This window comes from Canis lupus, chromosome 20, assembly GCF_048164855.1.
Source record: "Canis lupus baileyi chromosome 20, mCanLup2.hap1, whole genome shotgun sequence".
Taxonomy (NCBI): Eukaryota; Metazoa; Chordata; class Mammalia; order Carnivora; family Canidae; genus Canis; species Canis lupus.
Window position 1 is genome coordinate 36,527,571 of NC_132857.1, and position 18,420 is coordinate 36,545,990.

Sequence of the window (18,420 nt, forward strand, 5' to 3'; positions counted from 1 at the left end):
GTTTTGAGTCACTTAAAATGGTTCAAGACAAGGGCATCTGGGTGGCTCAGTTGGTTAAGAGTCTGCCTTCAGCTCAGGTCATGATCCTGGGGTCCTGGGATCAAGCCCCACATGGAGCTCCCTGCTCAGTGGGGAACCTGCTTTTCCCTCTCCTTCTGCCTCTGCCCCTTGCTCATGCTCTTTCTTTCCCCCAATAAAGAAAATCTTTAAAATCTTTAAAAAATAAAATAAAATATTTCAAGATAATTCTACAGTATTTTGGAATAGTTCTCCTGGGAGCTCAAAATATAAACAATTCTTCTCTTCCATTTGTTTCTCTGATGTCCTTTTACTGTTTAATGGCTCCCCTTTGTAGATTGGCCAAGGACACAAAGAGGTTAATTTTAGCTAGGCTGGGAAAGGAATACCAGGCACAGCATGGAGTGGCTGAACAGATAACAAGAATTCTAGAACTAGGTTGGTGTAGGCAGGTAAATCTCAGAGAGGTAGGTCTCCTTCCCCACCTCTAACCAACAACCGTATCATAACTACAGACGATTTGGGTTGGCTGAACAATTTAAAACCTTTTTTTTATCTCACATGGTTCTTCCATTCTTGTCGGCAATTATTGCTGATGGCAGGGCATGCTGGTGTCTTGGCAGAGTGGAGCCTTCCTGCTGGGGAGAGAGGTTTTGAGTTTTATGTCCCAATATGACTTTGATGGATTCAGACAAATTTCTCAGACTTGGTGGACCTTCGCCCAGGCTGGAAACCTTCCCTGGGCAGCAGGAAACATCTGAGACACCCAGACCCCAAATGGGGTGTTTGCTTTACTAATCCATGGACAAGAGAGCTTGAGGAAGGCCGAGCTGGGGTTCAAGTCTCCAAGGCTATAAGTAATAGCAGTGGAGTCCCTCAGTTTAGAGTTAGGGCATGGGCATGGTTTTTAAGCCCTTTGCTGGATTGGATCATGCCCAGCCCAAGCTGCCCTGGGATGAGAAAATACAGAGGGTGGGCCAGCCATGTACTACTGGCAGAGGTCTATCCTGGGACTGTACCTTTAAAGAAGATCATGAACTGTCTGTAATTGCATGGCCTAGAGAGAGATAGGTTTGAAAGAAAGACAAGAATGGAAATCATGAGTAGAAACTGGTAGTGGTTGTGAATAGGTAGGGTAAATCAGGGAGCAGAACTGAAGGTATCTCGGAAATGGGTAGTGATTCCAAGGTCAGGAGGAAGGAGGAAGTAGGTCAGCCTGGAAGTGAATGCCATGAAGGCTGGTCATCCACTGGTGCCACCACGTGTGATGTGTACCTGCACCAATATTGTGCCAAGCGTGGCCTGAGACAGACACAGCTGGGGGATGGGCTCTGCAACCGGGACTTAGCCTACACCACAAGGGATGCCATTTGTAATCTCAGAGCTCAGGAATGAGTGTCAGAGAAGCCTTCCAAGTTGCCAGGAGTCAGCCTCTGTCCCAGCCTGTCATCCCTGCCACAATGCCATGTTAAGCCTCTTGGGTCATAAGTAGAGATGTATGATAGAGTATTTCCCTTCCCCAGTTCCTGGGCCAAACTCCTCAGAAGATTCGTGCCAATGGAATCCTCTTTACAGGCCAAGGATGCAAGCTGTTATTTAGTATGTGTTATGTGTCAGGCACTGTGCCATGCTTTGGGTTCCAAATGTTAGCATAAGAATAGTCTTTCAGCCTAATGAGTGGGAGAGAGACCTCTATGTATGTGGGCTTTAAACTAACAGATGTACAAAGTTAGGAAGTGATCCAGAGGAAGCATGCCTCAAAGAAATGCAGAGAGGAGCTAATGCCTGGGTGAGGTTTTGAAGAACGAATAGGAGTTCTCCAGGTGGCTAGGGGAAAGGAATGAATGCATGCCAAAAAGAAGGAATAGCTTATGCAAAAGTATAGAGGTGCTTAGTCCCCTAGTGTGTTCAGGGAATTGGAAGTTGGGGAAAAGGCCACAGAGCACTTGTATGCCCTCGTAGGAGTTTGCACTCAATCCTGTAGGCCAGGAGGAGCCACTGAAGAGTTTCAATCAGGGTGTCCACATAATCATACAGAAGAGGGGAAGCTTTCCTAGGAAGAGCACTGCAAGAGGAGGAAGAGGTCTGAATCAGGAGCCTAGAAAGGCAGACTCTGTGTCCACTTGGCCCACGCATGGCCTGACCCACAGGCACTCATTTCTCCTCTGGGTCTTGCCTGCCACATTGGCCAAATCCTTTCTCAAATATACTTGCAGTGCTTTGGTGAGCAGAGCATCTCTGGAAGGGAAGTGGTACGAAAGCTCTTTTGGAAAAATGGGCTCTAAATGCAGGATGAAGCCATGCTATTCCTACTTCCTGAGTGCTTAACAAGGATAGCAAACCTCTTAGCTCCCAGTGCCCACACTGCCACCCAGGAAGGCTTAGGCCCACGGCTTCTCAAGATGCACCGTAGAAAATGAGAAGCAACATTAGCTGTCCGTGAGTGTGCCAAATCGGTTCAGCCAGGGTGTCTGACTGTCTGGTGCCCTCCCCAGCTGGGGGTAGGATTTGTTGGGGCTTTGGGGCCTGCAGTAGCTTCTCCCCTCCCAGGGCCCACCCTCCAGCAAGGCTCCAAGGAGTCAACGCGGATCCTAGCTTGGAAACCAGATCCACCTGTCCCAGGCTGGCTAATCTCCTAAAGGCTCCGATGACGGTGACGGGCAAATTGATCACTGACTGACAAGTCCCCAGGCCAGCTTGGAACGCCGCTTGGGGTGAATTGGCAGTGCTTACGGCTTTCCGGAGTTCATGGGAACGTACTGTTCTAGTACAAACAGGCTGGCATGCATGCAGGCCGGGGAAGCAGGGGGCTCAGGAGCACACAGAACACAGTGGGAAACCCTCAGAGTGCCTGGGAGAGCAAATGGCTGCTCTGAGGTGGTGTTTGCTCCTTCCCCGGCATCCCAGACTCATACCATCTGCAAACTGTGTCTTATTTTGAATTGCTCCCAAGTGATAGAGACTTGATTTTGTCATCGACAGACTGTGAGATGAAACAGGCACCCAATTTTCCTTCTCAAGGTCTTGGGCTCCTCCTCTGTAAAACAAGTCGAGATAATGCCAAAGATCTCTGGCCTAGACATAGTGGTAAAGGGCTTTGACATCAGTGGATGGGGATTTAAACCCAGCAATGGGGCTCCGTTGCTGTGTGGTCTTGGGGGAGCTGGTTTCCCTCATGTAGTGTGGTGCCCTGCACTGTGTTGCTTCTCCAGCCACAGCAATAAATATTACTACCTTTTACTTAGGTGTAACCATGTTTCTGTACATCCAAACATTAGTGAACACAAACACACCTGTGAGCCAGCTTCTGGGCAATGTTCTACAAGCGACAGAGACCTTATAATGGTACTGAGTAGTTGTGGCTTGCATGTTAGTTTTGTCTGCAGAAAGGGCCAGTTGCCTCATAAGCACTTGCTCCAGCCCAGGCCCATAGTATACTACTGAGATATGCCGTGATTTTCTCTAGAAAGGCAGGAGCAGCCCCTGGGCCCTGATGCAAGAGCCAGTGAGCCGAGAGAAACCCACTAAGGCACCAGAGGGCAAACCCCTCAGATACTGTTTTGACATGAGACAGAGCAAGGCTTTGGAAGGTCCATGGCTATAAGAATCAACCCAGCTGGCTTCCCAGGTGGGACCCAAGGGGAGCCTTTGTCTCTGGGTGGTGTGGGGTATCTCTAACTCAGCAGTGCAGAAGCTTGACAGATCCCCTCACAACAGGACCCCAGGGGTCCCCACGGAGCAGCTGTCACGACAGGTCCTGTATCTGGGCCCAGACCTCGGCTCTATTAGAGCGGATCCGGGGAAACCTGGCTGTCCCCTCGGACAGAGACACAGAATGCTTCCTTTTGTACTCTCCGGGTACTCCTGTGTTAAGAGTCCTGAAGAAGAGAGAGTAACAAATTAGAGAAGCAACGATATTAATAATTGATGATGAAACAATGCAGACACACATCCACTTAATGAGAAGCATTGTGACTGTTGAAAGCGATGCGCGCAAAGAGTTTTCCCTAAGATCTGAAGGTGTGCATCCTGTGATGTTGAATAAAAAGCGATACATTCTCCTGATTGCAAATATGTTAACTAGAAGCTTAGGAAAAACAGTCCCTGAAAGAAAGCAATCACTTGACTCTAGGTGGTCCTTGCTGGCTTTCCCTTTGGAGGTATTCGCAAACATTCCAGGGTGCGTGTCATGTTTTGAAACGGGGGTGGGGGGGTGGCGTGCAGGAAATTAGAATTTTCTCGCCATCACATTGAGACAAGCAAGCTGGAGGGCTGTCTCTGTGTGTTTAAACCGTGCAGGAGCTCGGTCATCTCAGCAGGATGGTGAGAAGATTCTGAACCATGTAAATGCCAGGAGAAGAGCCAAGGGACAGAAATCTCACTACTGCCACTGCTGCCATCACCACCACCATGCCCTGAGGGTCACACAAATGTCTTTCGCCCTTGGAGGCTCCAGTGAGAGGATAAATAACAACAGCCAAAACAAAAGCAGGCTAGTTAAGAATATAAATAAACGTAGCTGAAATGTGTTTGTTTGTTTGTTTTTGCAAACATACAGGAATTTTTATATTCTTTCAAGGAGATGCTGGTGCTGCAGAAATGTCTCTGAGACAGGCGATACATTTATTCCCTCATTGCTGTTAAGGTTCTGAAAAATCTTTGTCTTCTCTCTGGAATTGTCCCGGAAGCCACAGTTCAGGCTTATGGATGTGGTCTGTGTTGCCAAACTTTTGCCTTTTCGAGATGGATTATGATTTTCCAAAAGCGTTTTTGAAAACTCTGTCTGTCTTTAAGCTGGGCAATTACTTCGGGAAACACTGTCTGGTAAAAGTAAAATGGAACTGGAAGGACCAGAGACAGAAATCACCTGCCAAGGAGGATGCAAAGTGGGGCTGGCACGCAGCTCTCTTGCCTGACGGCAGCTTTGGAATATTCGCACAGTCTCGGCAGGGGACTCTTCTGGGGGCCAGCACTCATTGTCATGTATTAATTTGCATCTGTTTGCAGGAAAAAGTCTAAGCTCTAAATGCTGCTGGAGACTTTATCCCCCTGTAAGTCGGAAGCAGAAAATAGAGAAAATGAAGCATACCCCTGCCTGCCTTCAAGGAGCATCACCAAATCTAGCTTTTCGCCAGGCCGTCTGGCATGTGTTTATTTTTCGGTCCACCTATTGCCATATCGATATCCGTAAGAGGAGGGGAACCCGCCCGTGCCCAGGGCATCAGCATTTTTATAAGGAGTGGGGCAGAGACCTGAGGGCAAAAGGTCAACTTTTGGACAAGAGGAAGATGAATCTTTTCTTCCTGTCCCTCTGCTGCCTGAATCACCTGAAGCAGACAGACCTGGACTTTGTTACAGGTAAATAATTACAGTTGTATCTGCCATAAATATCTCGCTGAAGGGGCCATTGCAAAAATTGAGATTGTATCTCCAAGCAACTGTCAGATGGCTAGAATAAATTCAGAGGACTTGAAATACTGATGTACATTTTCTATCATAGATATCTCTCGGTCTAGACTTTCAGACTGCATCTTGACAGAACACCTAGGATGGCTGAGAAATTAAGGAGTCAGGAACAAAAAAATTACATAGTGTTGGTGTTCTGTGGTTTGTGTCTTCTTTATCTGTGGTCTCGGCAAACAGGAAGTCCTTGTGAATTGGGGGGCTTGAGCAGAAATGTTAAAGGCACAGATCCCTGGGAATTAAAAAAGCCAAGGAGGTAATAAATCTCAGACCCAAATGGAAAGCCTGAAGAGGTCAGTGAGCTACAGCCAACCTAATATCTGTACTTCTCAGGGCCGCAATAAATCTGACACTGCTCCTTCTTGGCTCAGCTGGCTTCTGTGCAGCCGGCAGATCAAAGTCTCTCCCAGTACCCTCTGCAATCACCTGTTTCTCATTGGGCCTGGTGGGTGCTGCAGGCAGGAGGGGGAGGGCGGGGTGGGGCCTTCCCCTCCTTCTCAGAGCCATCTGGGGGCCATATTTAAGGACCCACAGCCTGGGGGTTAGGGAGAGGATCCTGGGGGGACCTCAGAGGCTTGGCCCCAAACTGGAAGAAACATAGGAACAGCCGTGGGGCAAAGAGGCAGCAAAGGTGACAAAGATTTCCTATCTGGGGACGCTGTCCTGTCTGGGTCCGAAAGGAGGAAAGGAGGGGCACCATTCCTCAGGCTCTCTCAATGTGATCAGAAGAGGTCTCTCACTTGTCAATTCCAATTCAGACAAATCTTGTCTCACACATCTCCCAAATTATTAATCCCTGCCCCCATGCTTATTAATGTGCCCATTTATTTATTATCTGATAATTTATTCCCAATCCCATGTCAGGCATCTTGCTTGTCACTAACTCACTTAACAGCTCTGCAAAGGAGATATTCCCTTCCTTCAGGGGATGAAACTGAGGCCTGGCACAGTTAAACAGCTTGGTTAAGGTCATGTCACTAGTGGGTAGCAGAGGCAGGATTAGAATCCAAGCCTCTGTGGCTGAAAATTCCAGGCAGTACTTACTCTGCCACAATAAATCTCCTGTGATCAGGGCACCACTAAATCCTGCAAAGGATGTAAAAATAAAGCAGAAGAGGATCCTACTTTTAAAAAAATGGTCTGAAACTTGAGATCTGACATTTCTATAAATAATAGTGATACCGAACAGAGTGTGATAAATGCCTGGAAAGAGGGACAGATAAAATATGAAGGGATTTGGAAGAGGCAGCGAGTGCTTCTGGGCACTTTCTCTGGATCTGAGAGCATCAGTAGGATTTGGGGCTCTGGCTCTAAGGGGAGATGTTGCAGCAGAGAAAACGGCTGATTGGGGGCCCCAGATGACAAAGCAGGGAGTGCATTTGAGAGACTTTCACTGGAGGAGGTGGGCGTGAGCTCCCCAAAGAGGACAACTGAGAAATGAAAAGCCTGGTGGTTTAAGTATGTGTATGTCTTATAATATCTGATTGAGAGCTTGGCCTCTTTTTTTTTCTTTTTCTATGAGCAACAGAATATTATTAAGGATTTTTGAGCGTATGATTTGGAAAGCGTGTTGTTCGTGGCAGTACAGAAAATAAATTAGAAAAGAGAGAGAGTGGAGGCAGACAGATGAAGAGGAGGCTATTGCAATAATCCAGGTTTTGAGGATGTTGACCTTGAAGACTATTGGGTTCCTATTCACTTCTGGCTTTGTTGTGGGGGAAGATAACTTCCCAGTGCCCATCAACAGAGCTATGTGAAGTCCTAAGCGTCCTGTGTCCTTTACTTTGAATCATTCTCTATAGCTGAGTAAGTCCCCAGGGGCAGAGTAAGTGTCCAGGTGCTGACAAGATGTGAGTAAAATGGCAGATCTGTCTTGGCTTTCTCCAGTGGCTCTTCCAGGGATCCTATTTCCTGACCAGCACCACCACCGGTTTTCCCTTCTCAAGCATATAGAATCCAGCTCTGAGAAGTAGTTGATGCAATTAAAAGAGGAGCACAGGATGTATGGAGATCGGAGAAGGCTGGGAATCAGGACCCCTGATTCCAGGCTGTCCTGGCCTTAAACTTCTATTTGATTTTGGACAACCCACCTTACTATTTGGGATTTAGTTTTGCCATCTCCTAAACATGGGGAATGTAATTCTTGGTTCATCTAAGGTCAGGAGGGATGATGTAGGACAGATTACACAGCGCGTCCATTTTCAGACTGGGTCTTAAAACTCCAGACTTCTTTGGAGATGCTTCAGCTGCTACCCACAGAGAAGCACAGCCCAAATACAGACCTTGAATGCATTGCATCAATACATGTTAAACTTCTGCTTAATATGGAATGAATGAACTAATGAGTCTTTAAACCACTGGTGATATATAAAGAAATTCAACCAGAAACCAGAAGCTATACAAGCGAGCCCAGGATCTACTCTAAATAGTTGTGAGATCTTCACCAAGCCATTTATTTTCACCACTAGCTTCTGCATCTGTCACATGCTTAGTTTGAATAGCCAATCTGTGTCCTTTCCAGGGTGAGGCTATATTTCTCCATTGTATGGAGATAAGAGGAACGTAAATAAAATGTATTGCAACAACATTTTAAATAATACTTAGAAAACAAGTATAAATACTTAAATACTTCTGTAGCACACAAGCTTTGCAGACTACGAGCAGATATAGAGAATCAGGCCTTGGGACCATCAAAATAGGCATGAACCCAAACCAAAATGCATGTGCTTTATTCTTAGGAAAGCCACCTAAGCCCTCACTCAGAGCTTACTAATTCTTAGTTTAGGCACAGTTCTAACATGCTTGGCGATCTAATATTACAGCATGCAGCAGAAAACCCTGGAGCAGGAAAGTGACAGCTAGAGAAGTATTCATGAAGCAGTACTAGGTGGTTGAAACCAAGCTAGTAAAAATGAAAAGAGTGAAAAGCATTGTAGAGCTGGAACAAGAATCCAAAAATGCTTGACGATCAGGACTGTTGATCATTGGAGGACATATTCTCCCACAATCTAGTTATAGCCACCTCTCTCTGTGGCAGGAGTTAAGCTCATGTGAAATCCAGAAGAATCTAAGACAGTTAAAAAATTGGCTCCAAGTTAGAATAAATGAGTTAATAAAGAAGCAGAGCCAGGGATACATCAGATATTTATTTTAAACCCCAAGCTGTCAAATCTAAGATCCAAGGGGGCAACTGACTTAAGAAAAACATGAAATGAAGTGTACATGGGCCTGCCAGATCCGATAGTAAGATTGTCAAAGTGGTTCAATTAGACACACTAATTGATGTTCCAGTAATGATCCTGAGTCATGTTAGCAAAAATGAATTATGCTGTGTAGTCTCTATTGCAGGAAACATGGAAGTGTGTAATTTCTGTGGGAAGCCTTATAACACACAGAGTGAATTGGGGTGGCAGGTCGTTGGAGAATCAAGCTCTGGTTCTTAGAGGGTTAAGGCTCAGTTACTTGGAAATACCCTTACCTAGGTCTTCCCATGGCTGATCTCCTTCCTCTAGGGGGGGTGCATGAGATTTTGGCCCCAGGGGTCTTGGGGTGAGGAGGTTCCCAGTGAGCCCTAATGGACACCTGCTCCAGATTGCCAGACATCTGAAAGAAGCTTCAGTGCTGTCGAGTCTTCTGTTCATCTCTATGTTGTGCCACTTGGGGGAGATACACAGAGGGAAAGCCTTACTAAAAACCCTAACTGCCTCATGCCACACAGTACCTCCTTCTTCTCTTCCCACCACCTGGCCATGTCCAATAATTGCAACAAAGGTTGTAGATTTGATGACTGGGGGGCTGTGAGATGGTGGGGGAATGTGCAGGACCCTGGGCCTGGAAGTCTTCATGAAAGACCAAGGAAACCCCAGTTTAGATTCCTGTTCCCTCTGGTTATTCTCCCCTCAGATGAGTGGCTAGAAAAGCAGAGGCACCTTCTGGACTGTGGCCGGGGGAAACCTGAGACCACTTCATAGGTATAGCACCGGGTTGGGGCAAAGGGAAGACTCTGAGGGGAAAACTTGGCAGCTGTTGCCACGTTAGCACCAAGGGCACCTGTAAATAGCCAAAGTGAAGAGGCTCTAAATCTGAAGTCTGCTTGGCGGCACTGCACTACTACAGGGGATTTACCCAATATTCCTCCAGACACTTGGGATGGCAGGATGCTTGCCCCAAGGCAAAGGGGAGAAGGGAACTAAAATGTGTCAGGCGCTTTACAGCCAAGCCCTTTGCTTGCATTTGCATCCTGAGTCTTGACAACAGCTTTGTGAGGTGAGGCATTGTTGGACCCATGTCATAGATAGTGTCTCTGAGGCTCAGAACACTTCAACGGCTTTCTTGAGGTAACATTCCTAGTGTGATAGATGAGGGTTTTAAGTCAGATGAGCCCAAAGCCACCAAATTCTCTGCTTCTTTCACTCTACAGGCTTCCTGGAGGACAGAGGGTGAGTGCTGCTGGAGGAACTTTCTCCAAGGTATTTGAGAACAACACCCTTTCATTCTGGACCACTTGGGAATTTGTGAAGAATGCAAATTCTTGAGCCCCACCTCAGAACTACTGAATGAGAGACTCTGGGGATGGGTGCCCGCAATTTGTGCTTCAGTGAACCTTCTAGGTGATTCTGATTGCAGCTAAAGTTTCAGAACCACTGCTTTAAGGCTGTGCTACTCAAAGTGTGGTCCCAGGACCAGATGTGAGGCATCAGCAGAAAGCCTGTGAGAAGTACAGAGTCTCACATCCCTTCCTGGATCCTGAGTCTGAGTCTGCATTTCAACAGGATTCCCAGAGATTCAAGAGCACATCAAAGTAGCAGAAGCACGTGGCTCTGTCAAGTTGAAGGCATTGCCGAGCCCTTACTGTGGTTTGTGAGCTGGGCAGGAACCAGGTTCTCTAGGGGTTTCAGGAATGGACTAGCATCACTCTAATGGAGCAGATAGGTGGGCATGGGTGAACAGGCTGCGCTAGACTGTGAATTTGTGCCTTGATGTTTTGCTTACTGGAGGCCAGAGCCCCCAGTAGACCTTTGGAATGGACAGCATCCTCTGAAGACTTCCCCTTTATTCAGTTCTCCCTGAAAGACAGGGATGTAGAGGCTTTCTCCTTTCTTATCAAACTGATGAATACATAATAGAGGCTAAGCTGTCTGGGCCGAGAAGGGTACTGCCTGTGTCTGGGCTCAGTGGTAATGAATCCTGGGATCAATTAGCAAAGTCTGTCGCAGATGTGAGATGGGACAGTTAGCAGTATGCACGGGGACAAAGACTGAGCGGATCAAGACAATCAAGAAGTTTGGCAAACACTTAATTGTAGATCCATTTTTCTCTTTGCAGAGTTTATAAACAAATTCTTCTCTATCCTTTTTCAAACATAGCTACTATGTTTTAAAAACATAACCCCTCTTCTTCTGATAACCACTCTCAATAGTTTCTAGGATATCCTTCCAGAGATGTTATTTGTTATTATGTACACACACACACACACACACACACACACACACACACACACACTTCCCTTAGCAATTTACTTGGAGCTTGGCTCACTCTAACAATGATTTTCCAAGATTATATAGTATTCCATTACTTATATGCACCATAATTTATCTAGCTCATCTTCCACTAATGGGTATTTTAATTGTTTTTGATCTCTTTACTACTGATTACATTTTACACTGCAAAGGATATCCCTGTATACATGTCTGTGTTCTCAAATGAGAGTGTTTCCATAGCAGTGATGGTCCAAGGGAAAGTGCATTTTAAATTTAGATGATTTGGGTGCTGTTGTCTTCTTAAAAGGTGTGTCGATTTTCACTCCTACCTATAATATATCCTCTGGAATTTAAAAAAAATATCTTTTCATCTTGAAATAATCAGTTACAGAAGAGTTGAAAGCACAAAGAACTTGTCTTTGATCCATCTAAGTAAGTTACTAACCCAGTCCCCCATCGTCTCTGAATACATGGTCAGTCATTCATTTCCTATGAGCAAGCACGTTTTCCTATGTAACCACAATACAACCTTCCAGATCCAATAACTAGCAATCCTCTGGCCTTTTGAATCTCACCAATTGTCTCAATAATGTCATCAGTAGCAAATAGGGCCAGGTTGGAATCAACCATTGCTTTCAGTGCAGTGTCTCCTTTTTAAAAATTTTATTTAAAATGAGAGCACAAGCAGGTGGAAGGCAAGGGGAGAGGGAGAGAGAAGTGTGATGTCTCTTGAGCATCCTATTTGGAAGAAACCACCAGTTTTTGCTAGAGTGAGGGTTACAGACCAGTTACTTCCTGGAGTGCTCCTCAGTTTGGGATTCTCCAGTGCTGAGATCCCGAGGCCACACCTTTGGCAGGAATGTCATAGTAAGGATTCTGGGTCTTTTTGCTGCATCCTAGCAGGGGCACACGAGTTTTATTTGTCCTGTTTCTGCTGACGTTCACTTTGATCAGTCACTTCAGGTGGCAGCTGTTTGGCTTCTTCACTTCAAAATGATTTTCTCTTTATCGTTAATTAGTATTTTGTTGGGAGGGATTTTGAAACAAATTAGTATTTTGTTAGGAGGGATTTGAAACTGTGTAAGTACCCATTAGACTTTCTTTTTTTTTTAAGATTTTATTTATTTATTCATGAAAGACACACAGAAAGAGAGAGAGAGAGAAAGAGGCAGAAACACAGGCAGAGGGAGAAGCAGGCTCCACGCGGAGAGCCTGATGTGGGACTCGATTCCAGTACTCCAGGATCATACCCCGGGCCAAAGGCAGGCACCAAACCACTGAGCCACCCAGGGATCCCCCCTTTAGACTTTCAGTGTGCTCATTTATTGATATGTTTTTTCTATTTTATTTGATAGGTTATATTCCATGACAATCATTCTTCATTTTGGTGCTCACCTTGTCCTGAGTTGGCTAATGAGAGCCCTTTCCAGCTGGCTTCTGTGTGTCCGACCTGTCCGGCTTGCTACTCTTTCAGTGTTCTTGCTTTCTGGCGTTGTGAAGATTCCTGACTCATCTTATGCTTCCTCTGCTTTGGTTCTGGATTCAGCCACTTCCCCAAGAAGCCCTGATTTCTTTTAGGGGAGAACGATATGCACGCACACACATTAACACTTATATTTATTTCTATATCTGTCCATACATTTCGAAAGTGGTGAGTTCACAATGGCACTTTCGATTGCAATCCAACACCACAAAAGTGAGTCTGGATTTTCCTTTTCCTCTGATTTTTTTCCTTTCTTTTCCTGTATTTTTAACTCCCCTTTCTGACAATAAGAGCATTAGATCCTATTATCCTAAACATATTTGCTTATTTGTTCAAGCTTCCTATATATAACACATCTCCAATCTTGACCACCACACTTTCCCCAAACAGATTCCTTCCAAATTCATTCTGGCTTTGATGCCTTATGCCAAGACACCCACATGGGGCTCCTTCTCTGTACCCTTTCGCCTCCAAGGAAGTCCCTCTCCACCTCCCTGGTCCTCTTGGACTTTGGATCCCCAGATAGAGCCATACTCCCTGATGCAGATGTCCTCATTATGCTAGGCTCCGACTCCCAATCAGAGCCACTGTGGCTCTCCCAATCCTCAACCACAGCATGAGCACCTACCTTGTTCTGCCCCACCTCAAAGCTACAGGACTGAAATTGAGCAGATGGGATGGAGAAGAAGAGAAAGACGGAAGGGGAAGAAGAGGAAACCAATTAGTGTTTTAATGGTCTTCATTTTTCCCTACTGTTGAACATCATATTCTACCGTGACGGGGACCTTTCTGCTTCAAAGGAACTTGGAAGTGTTTCCTACAAAAAAAGAAGAGATGCATGATGTTGGGTTCTGGACCTGAGCAAGAGTATATGTGAAGATATATTTTGGAGGCTCAAGGGGCTCAAATCCATTCCTGGAGCTCTCCTTTTGGGTGACTTGTGCAAATTTGGAGCAGACATCAGGAAGAAATATATAGGGACAATGATGGCAAGAGGGAATGGGGAGGAGTGTGGAAGAGCTGTCAGACTGAGGCTGACTTGACCTACAGTGAAGGTGAGAGGGAAGGATGGAAGGACAATGCTGGGCAGAAGCATTCCAGGCTGCCAGGCAGTTCTAAGGGAAGTTTGATAAGCTTTTAAGGAGTGCTATGCCACACTCACTCATCAGAAGGCCCCAGTCTCCCAGGAAGGGACCTGCCTCAGTACCCCTGCCACACCCAGTTATGGGCTAGGGGGAGCTGTGGAAAGAGTGGTGGTAACATGAACTTAATGCTGGGTTCAGAGCATAAAGGTGAGGTCATGTGAAGTCAGAGATCTGACGGGAAACTTCTCGTGGCTGCCACATTCCCGGAAGGGAAACACTGAATTGTAATCTGTTACCAAACAGAAAAACCAGCAATCAGAGAACTGAAACCTGTCTCTATGAGCAGAGTCACACAGACAAAAAAAAAAGGAGGAAAGATTAGCAAAGAGGAAGACCGGGAAGCTTTTTTGCCAGGTATCTGATGCAATTTGCTTTGCACTTTTAGACTGTTAAGGGGAGCTACCCACTGATGGACCTCTTTGACTGGAACATTTGAAAACAAATCATTTGCAGGCAAGACTAGCCTCCCATAACCCCACTGTACCCATAATTCCCTACAGTTGACAGTTACAACTTTGATCCATTGGTTTCTTCCACATTTTAACTCCCCTTAATTGACCCTCTTTCCTGGTTGGCAACCCATTCATATTCCTTTCCTGGTTTTAGCAACCTCAGTATCTCCACACCAGTGGGTTTTCAACATGGCATGTCTCCTTGGGCTCAGGGGCTCCCAGAGCTACATGTAGGATCATTTTCCATTCCAACTTTTCTTGGTAGGGTCCACTGGCCAAGTCAGGACATTGACCTTTGCTCCCCAATGATAGTGGCATGTCAGGGAGAATGAGGACAGTGTGCTGGCTGGGGCACATGGCTCCTATAGGTGACACTGGGAGAGAGCAAAGGAATCCATAATCCTAGGCCTTCGGGGCAAAATTGACTATACCCTTCATATTTTGTCATTGCTCACAGGTTCTTGGTTTTACCTCTAATACTAGGAAATAGGTCCAATCTTTAGATCTGTATAGCAGTTGTGTCTCTTCCAGGTCTCATGATCGTGCTATGAAGCATATGCTGGCATTTTACAGGTGAGGTGAGGTGAGGGTTGTAGAAAGGTGAGGAAGTAGAAAGCCCAGAGAGGGTTAAGCGTATGCCCAAGGTCACACAGCTAGACTAGACGGAAGCATGGTTGGGTTAATGCTTAGTCAACTGTTCTCACACACCCTACTTTCTTATTATGTGCCCCCAACTCATGGATTCTCTCTCAACTCTCCTGAGAGCCTGCTACATTAATTCTCATTCCTTCCCCCATCTTCCACAACCTTATGAAATAACTTGCTCTACTGAATCATCGCTTTACCTACAAGATATAATTTTATTCTACTGCCTCTGATTTCATTATCTTTGTTTTGTCACTCGATCTCGCTTTTTCTAGGGGTTCCAAAGGATTTACAATGAATGATAAGAATGGAATTATAAGCACCAAAAAATAGAGAATAATTAAATGTCAGTCATGGCCGTGATAGAGTGAATGGGATTCCGTATCTCACTATTTGGGGCACTGACTATGATGATACTCATTAACTGTTTTTTTTTATTCTTAAGGCTGTGAGTTTGGCTGGGAATTCAGCTGTACGTGATGTATCATGCTTACCTTGCCTTCCCCCCACCCGTGCGCCTCCCTTTGCAGAAGATAAGCATCTCTGGGAGCGAGAATTTTTAAATGAGATTGTTTATGCATCAAGAAATAAGTATTAATAGCTAAAGTGCATTCATATGGTGATTGTTTTCTGGTGATGAGAATGGGAAATGTTATTTCTCTATTAAATTATGGAGGCCACTGGATTATGCATGCCGCACTGATGTGCCAGCTCTGTTTCTGTCTACTCAAGGTGATGCTTGGAGTCTTATTTTCAAACTTGATGCCTCTGTAAATTGGCCTGAATGCTCTGTGTGTACATGGGCATCGGTGCCAAGGAAAAACAATGGTTTCTAAATAAGCATGTTGAGTCTACCACAAAGTCTGCATTACAGGCAGATAGTGCTACAGTCTCCACTGGGGTCTATTCTAGAGTCCTGTGCTTTGTTCAGGGCCCTGCCCTGAAAAAGGATGTGGTGAGTGTAACCAGAAAGGGAGGTTTGTACAAGGTGAGCCATAGGAAGGACAGTTGAAGAAATCCAGGGTGTTCGGCATGAAGAGGCAGAGGCCAGAAAAGATGTGATGGTTGTCTTTAAATACCTGAAAGGAAAGATTCTGTCCAGGGGGTTGACACTTGCTCTCTGTTGTCCTGGAACACAAACATAAAATTTAAAGAGAGAAGATTTCTAGGGCACCTGGGTGGCTCAGTCAGTGGAGTGATCGGCTCCTGGTTTTGGGCTCAGGTCATGATCTCAGGGTGGGATCGCCCCTAGTCAGGCTCTGCACTCAGCATGGAGTATGCTTGAGATTCAATCTCTCCTTCTCCCTCTGCCCCTCCCCATCACACTCTCTCCAATAAATAAACAAAATCTTTAAAGAAAGAAGATTTCTGTTTCCACTCCACAAAATGATACTATTTTCCATTATTGCAGTACCTAACTACTCACGATGTCCTTTCAAAAACACCACTAGAAAGTAATATACAGGGTGATAGGAGTTTTGGCAAATTTTGTTTTCACATAGTATCTGCAGATGCTATGATAGCATTTAGGCATAGCAAGTGCTCAATAATATCAGCTGAATCAATGAATGAATGAGTCTGCGCATGTGGGAATTGATATTATAAGCCCATTTTCAGATGACGAAAACCGAGATTCAAACATGTAAAGTGAAGTGAAATCATCTTGAATCCAGGTCCTCTAATAAGAATCTACTGGCTTCCTTGGGGTTTAATAATGTTGGCTTTCTACAATGAATTGGATCATCTCCTGTGGTGGTTAGTGAGCCCCTCATGAAAATTTGAACAGGCTCTTCATGCTTCTGCTACTATTATTTCCTGCATGGTCTAGACAGTCAACTTTAGAGGTGGGTGAGCCACAGAATGGCTGTTTGTTGTTGTTGTTGTTTGTTTGTTTGTTTGTTTGTTTTTTCAGTCAAGGTAACAAGAACATGGCTTTTCCATTCATCCCTTATCTGTGCATTTTTTCATCCCTCCCAGCTCTCTGGAATACCTCTACCATGTGCTTCTCTCTCACCCTCTGCCACTCATTTGGGGACAGAAGCTATTGACATTGACCACTAACACTTTGATATGGGCAATAGGTTGGCATACTACTTCTTTCAGAGCTATTTGCCTTTCTAAACCATTCACTGTAGTGAAACACACAAAGGATTAAGTCTGTAATAGTTGAATTGCAGGTACCCTTGGAATATGAACCCTTGGAGTACCTTGGAGTATGAACTATTCTTGGAGGGGAGAAGAGGTATGGGGACCTTTCCAATCATCCTGGAATCACAGCAATCTGGCAACCTCATGCTCCACCTCAAAGAGCTCAGACTTACCTGCAAAACTTTGCCTGAGGGGTCCTCACCTTTTGCCCCACCTGGTTCCACTACTTGTCCCTAGAAGATGATCCCAAATGTACTCAACTCGGTCCCCAGGTTTTTTTGTTTTTTTTTTTTTAATGACAAGGAACCCAGGAAGAAAAAAGATTAAAGAGAAATATTCATTAAAATGGCTAAAGGAGGGACGCCTGGGTGGCTCAGCGGTTGAGCGTCTGCCTTCGGCTCAGGGTGTGATCCCAGAGTCCTAGGATTGAGTCTTGCATCTGGTTCCCCACAGGAAGCCTGATTCTCCCTCTGCCTGTGTCTCTGCCTCTCTCTGTGTCTCTCATGAATAAATAAATAAAAATCTTTATAAAAAAGTAAAATAAAATAAAATAAATAAAATAAAATAAAATAAAAATAAAATGGCTAAAGGTGAGGGAACTTTGAAAGCCTGAGATAAAACAGATCTATAATACTCTTGTTTCCAGAGATTGCAGCCTTGTTCTGATATGGATGTCCCTCTATGACTTCAAGCCCCTTTGTCTCTGAAGGAAAGCACCTTGCAACCCTCTCACCTGGGCTTTGTTATTCATACTCCATGCACAGGGGGTCTGGGTTCCAAGGAGCTCAGCCAACCGCACCTTATTTCTTCCCAGCCTCTGCTATGGACCTTGAAGGATAAGAAACATAAGAAATGACGGGAATTTCAGGAAGCACCCAGCAACAAGAAAATAGTTAATGGGACCACTAATAAGAAAGCAAACCTTGTACAGAAAATCTCTCTGCTCTACTTTCCTCTTATCAATATTGCTCCGAAAGTCAATTTGTCACCGTACAGTCACAAAGCTCACCCTGGTCTCCTTAAATGTTTCACGCTAGGTTTACCCAACAAGAGTAATAAAAATAATGACACCATTATTCCTCTTCTCTCTTTGTTTTCAGTGCTTCACTTGCAGATTTGAATAATGAATTATACTCACATTATCTGTACTCTCTTGCTCTTGACTTCCTCTACTGGCTAAAAGTGAAGCTATTATCCGATTGTCAAAGACTGAGGAGGCTTTCCTCCTACAGGCAGTGATCCTGAGATGTAGATACACTCTGGAGTGAAATTATCGAGAGCACAATTTCAAGCTATATAAGAGAAAATTACCAGCCAGTGTGGAAATGAATCTGGAACCTGGTGAAATATTAAATATTTCATTAGTAATCCTTTTGGAACAAAAATAAGTAGACAACAGAATTAGTTGTGAGTTGGGCATAAAAGGCTAATTAATGTTATTGTATTTGGCTGATTGACTTCGAGGCTATTAAATCATTATTTTATTGTCAGGAATCTCTGCCTTGTTCATGCTAAAGAAGCTATTTCATCAGGAAAACTGTGTTTTCCCTCTTCTTCTTTTTGTTAACTTCTGGGCTTCCAGGGAG

The 18,420-nt window shown here is 44.9% G+C and overlaps 1 long non-coding RNA gene across 1 annotated transcript; it reads left to right on the forward strand.

Annotated features, from left to right (window-relative positions):
- The first annotated feature begins 9,822 nt into the window (after nucleotides 1-9,822).
- Nucleotides 9,823-18,131, forward strand: LOC140611871 (uncharacterized). Its single transcript, XR_012013116.1, has 3 exons — nucleotides 9,823-9,920; nucleotides 12,317-13,943; nucleotides 14,573-18,131. It is a non-coding gene; the product is annotated as an uncharacterized lncRNA (long non-coding RNA).
- Nucleotides 18,132-18,420: the final 289 nt, after the last annotated feature.